Source organism: Octodon degus, unplaced genomic scaffold (assembly GCF_000260255.1).
Source record: "Octodon degus isolate 3935 unplaced genomic scaffold, OctDeg1.0 scaffold00039, whole genome shotgun sequence".
NCBI classification, from domain to species: Eukaryota; Metazoa; Chordata; class Mammalia; order Rodentia; family Octodontidae; genus Octodon; species Octodon degus.
In genome coordinates this window covers 9,544,346-9,549,590 of record NW_004524615.1, presented here as the reverse complement: position 1 = coordinate 9,549,590, position 5,245 = coordinate 9,544,346, and the positions used below count along the sequence as shown (strand labels likewise).

Sequence of the window (5,245 nt, the reverse complement as noted above, 5' to 3'; positions counted from 1 at the left end):
TTTTTTTTTTTCAGAACCAGGGATTGAACTCAGGCCCTCGCACTTGCCAGGCAAGCACTTACTCTACTAAGCCATCTCCCCAGCCCTGGATCAGAAGTTCTTATCCTGAGAGTCTCCATATAAGCTGTCTTGGTCATATTCAAGATCTTTAAGTTACTGTCCTAACAAACTGTCCCTTTTGTGAAAACCTTTGCATAAAGGTGAGGTGAAGCTTTTCTTATCTCCTTCTTGAAAACAGCCACAGTGAAGGTAGGGGGAACATCAATAAGCACTGGATGCTGCAGTGAATTCAAGTTTCCTGTAACCAGCTCTCACTAAGATCAGTAAGCTTTGCTGATGGAGAAAGTGGGTTACAGAGCAGGGAACTCACATCCCTGAACCCAAAAGCAGCTCTAAGTGTTACCGTTGAACTTTAATAGTGGTATTGCATACAATGCATTATTTTTACCAAGAATAAAATGAGGAAGAATGTTGGTGAAAATCTGAGTATCATAGCAGCTGTCTCAGATTTTAGCCTCATATTTAATAAGGGAAAGAGGTACAGGAGAGGGTGTAAAATTAGATGACCTCAAGTAACTGTATCCAAGTCCTCCTGGGAAAGTTAAGGTGCCCCACTGGTTCAGAGGAATCAAACATTTACAGAAGATGGAATTTCTCAATTTATGTTCTGAATTGGAGCCATACAAGTTTTATGAATTAGCCCTCTTACTCAGCTTCCCAGTTCCATTATGTCTTCACTTATTGAACAAGAAAATAGTGTTTGTTTTCTGAGGGTGTCACATGAACAGCAAATGAGAAATGAAGATAAATATCCTTTGCAAACTATAAAGATCTATGCAATTATGATAATCATAAACTCTCAGAAGCCAACAGAGTGCCCAAACCTCACAGATGTAAATATTGTTCATTGAATGAGTGAATGAATGAATGAACAAGATGAAAACTGACCTACTCCATCTTTAGCGAGGCAGCTTCCATGCAACTGAAAAGTGAACATTCCCTGTAGATTTTTTAAATTAACTTTTTGATACATTATATTTTATATATTAATTATGTATATTTTTATTATACTGTGATGCTTATAGGAACCCATTGTGTAATAATTAAATCAAGCTGATTTTAACATATCCGCTACCTCATATTGTTTTTTTTTGAGGCCATTAAAAATGGCCTAAGAATTTTCAAGCATAGAATATGTTATTGTTAACCATACTTCTTTTTCTTTTTTTCAGAACCAGGGATTGAACTCAGGCCCTTGCACTTGCCAGGGAAGTGCTTATTCCACTGAGCCAGTTCCCCAGCCCCTCTTAGCCATACTTCTTACCCAGTATAGTGGGCCTTTGGAAGTTATTCCTTCTGTGTCACTGAAATGTTCTATCCTTTGCCCATTATCTCATCTCCCATCCTCCTCAATTTCCTCAGTAGAATGATCACTTCTATCAGCCTTTTTTCAATTCTATATACAAGTGAGGCTGTGTAAGGTTTGTCTTTCTGTGCTTGGCTTCTTCTACTTGGCATAGATCCTCTCCTTTACGCTGAGCACTAAGAAGCATCCATGAGTATATACAGAACAACAAGCAGGGAGTTTTAGAAAAGTGTTGAGTGAACAAATTGAGAAGTGAGTAAAGTAAGAAATGAGTTACAACAGAAGCATATGCAAGCATGGTACTCACCTCCCAAGGATACGTCCACTCTAAAGAACATGTGTTGTACACGCTGGGACTGTGTCCTATGGGAACCAAATATAGGACAAGGGATACAAGTAAGAACAGGAACAGGGAGGAGAGCAAGAGAACTTGTTCTTCGACAACACAAGTGACAATTCTTTTTGTATTTTAGGGGGTCTGCAGGGTGTTCAGGGTCTCTCTACTAGATCAGACTCATAGTAATCCATCTGTTTACAGTGGATCCCAATAGCTGGGATTACAGCTATTACATGCCACCATGCCCAGTCTCAGAAGTGACAATAATTATTCTGAGCTCCAAGGGGGAAAAAAAACATTATGACTAAGTAATGTTAACTTTATAAAATAAATGAAGTCATGCATACAAAAACAAAAGTAAATGATGAAAAAAATAGTAACCAATGTTTCTTTTTTCTTCTCTCTCTAAAAATTAAATAGTCAAAATGCAAATAGGAGACAGATCCTATATCACATTTGCAAAGATAGCTATTATCACAGACATGCTTGTCATGTCTTAATTCTACAAATTTGACCACAATACTTAACTATTTTAAGCTTCTGTTAGCCTGTAACTGAACTAGCACTTAGGCCAACCGTAAGGTCTGATAGTTACTGTGAGAATTAAATTAGGCAATATATGTAAAACATCCACTATGTGGTATAATCATTCACACTAATGAGTCCCATAGAGTTGTTATATCTTGTAGTGTGTGGCAGTATCTTTTACTACTTCTGGCTTCAGGCAGCTACCTTTACCTTACACTCTCACGTTTCCCCAGGATAGGCATGAAACACTGCTTTTTCTCTCAGGAAAAAAAAAAAAAAAAAAAAAAATCTTAAGGGCCAGCCAAATAGTTCAAATAGTTCAGTGGATTAAAGGGCCTGCAAGCAGGCGCAGGGGCCTGGGCTTCTATCCTGGGGCCTGATGTGCCAGCCCTGCCCCTGGGACACGCTGAGACAGCAATTGAGACTGGGCATGGTGGAGCGCCCCTGTAATCCCAGCTCTTGGGAGGCTGTAAACAGGTGGATCACTGGAGTCTGATCTAGTAGTGAGACCCTGAACACCCTGTAGACCCTTCCCTAAAATAAAATAAAATAAATCTTAGTCTGTTGCCATTTCATCTGACCTTTTCTTCAGCTCCTTCAGTTCCACTGCATCTTTCTTTTTTTATTTTTTTTAACATTTATTGTGTGTGTGTGTGTGTGTGTGTGTGTGTGGCCAGCTCAGCCCACCAGGGGGCGAGCTGGCTGGCATGTGGTGCTGGGGGATTGAACCGCGGTCCCTGAGCTTTGCCAAGTTTGTTCCAAGTAGGTGCTTTAGACCACTGAGCCATCTCTCCAGCCCCACACTGCATCTTTCTAATGACAAATGAGCACCAGGAGTGACACACAGCATTCTAACCCCTGCTGTGCTGATGTCTTCGTGGATGTGTCTATACACTTAACTCTTCTGTTTTCTTCATGCTGTTTTCTTCATGGTGTGTTGAATTCGGTTCACTTTTGCTTCCTCTAGCACATGCCAGGCCAGTATCTTCCAGGGGTATCCTCTGCAATGGGTTTACCACAGCTCAAGCAAGCATCCTGAGGAACAACAACAGCAACAAATCCCAATTCACCAAGCTTCCAGCGATGAGCCTGGACAAGATGTTGGCACACAAAAGCGGATTCTAGCCAGAAGGTGGCACTATTGCAAAATGAATAAAATAGTATAATTTTTAAACTAAATTAATTGCTTTGGACATACTACATTTTCTGGAATTTGTTTGTACACACACACACACACACACACACACACACACACACACACCAGCAAAATAGATATTGGGTCAAAGTTTATGTGAACGAAAGAACCAAGAAATGTGTCTTCCTGCTAAAGTTAATAATGGAATTACAATTATAAAGCTGAATATGCATTTTAATAGTTTGATTTCACAACAGCATGGCCCCTACTAGATTTGTGATAGGGCCTGTATTTTTCAATGAATATAATTATTACCTTTTCAAAAAAAAAAAAGGTACTTAAAAATTTAGGGGGCCGGGAAATGGCTCAGTAGAGTAAGTGCTTGCCTGGCAAATGCAAGGGCCTGAGTTCAATCCCTGGTTCTGAAAAAAAAAAAAAAAAAAAGGTAACAGTTATTACTTTTGCTTCATGCACATTATCTTTCTGCTAACTTCCCTGAGATTTGCTTACTGGGATTTATCCTAAGCGTCTGGTCTTTTGGTTAAATATTCCAGCTGAAGCATAAGGTTCTACACTTAGGAGGAGCCAGTGTGTCACTGAGCTACTGTGATGTCCAACTGTCCATCCTTTCCGTGGTTAATCTGTTCACATATACAATTGTGGACATACTAATTCTCCCTATCAATTCTTTTCATTTACATCCTTTTTAGGATAGGAAAACCTATCTTGAAGGGCATTTTGATCTGCTTCTCAAAAATTCACTATTTGAAATAAATTAAAATTCTTACCATGGGCTGTACACCTCATCACTTATTCTTTCCAATGTCTCTCTCAACTAAGTGTACTATACACTATGCCTGCATCATAAGCAAACTGGAAATGTGATTTTCCAGGAACTCTTTTCAGTCCGATCCAGAGTAATGTGAACGTAGATGCATGGAACTGACATTTATCAAGCATATGCTGCATACCAGACCGTGATATATTCCCACTCTCTTCATCAAAAAATAATAACCCCTACCTCTGTGCACTGGATGCGAACTCCTGGCTGGAGGTGGTAGGGACTGGTGCATGAGGAAGAACCCAAAGATTAGATTGTAAAAAAAAAAAAAAAAAACAGGAGCCACGCTCTTCTGAAGGCCTATGTTACAGGTGCTCCATCAGTTTGTAAGACATGAGTCTGAAGTGGCCAGCAGTTTAGTTCTTGAAAGATCACTGAATCGCATGCAGTTGCTTGGACGATTGGGTCAGGACTGTCATGAGACAGATGGGAGGAAAAACATCCAGTCACCATATTTTCTCTAGTGACAGATGAGATGTGGCCATCAGGGGATGATGAAACATACCAGATGGGTGATGTCAGTCAAAAGACAACATGGCACCGAGTATCAGTGTTTTGGCCGGGTCTTAGAGATATAGCGCATCACTATGTGTAACAGGGGCCTCAAATTTTCATGGAAGGAAAAGTAGACTATGGTGAATACATGGATAAAAACAATGTGAGGCGACTGGTAACAACAATCATAGCAGACAACGTCATCTTTTTGAGTGACCAGACGAAAGAAAAGGAATGAACAGATGATTCTTGGGCCATTACTGGGTATAGACTCATTTCTGAATCATGTATAGTCTTTATAGTTTTAAGGATAAGAATTAAAATGGTATTTTATAAAAAAAAAAATAATAACCAAGGCATCACAGCCCTTACGCCACATACTTCCTACATCTGGATTCATGTTGTTTCAGTAAATCATATTTTTCTATACAATTCTCTGTATTTTCTTGTTGTCATTGTTGTTGCTTCTGCTGCTGCTAATTATGGGTTTGTTGATATACAATTCCTACTTACTAGGTGATCAAAGAAAAATAAGAGAATGAA

At 39.4% G+C, this 5,245-nt stretch overlaps 1 pseudogene; it reads left to right on the top strand.

The window, feature by feature from the left end:
* LOC101576070 overlaps positions 1-4,940 on the top strand; it is a 178,433-nt pseudogene extending 173,493 nt beyond the window's left edge.
* Positions 4,941-5,245: the final 305 nt, after the last annotated feature.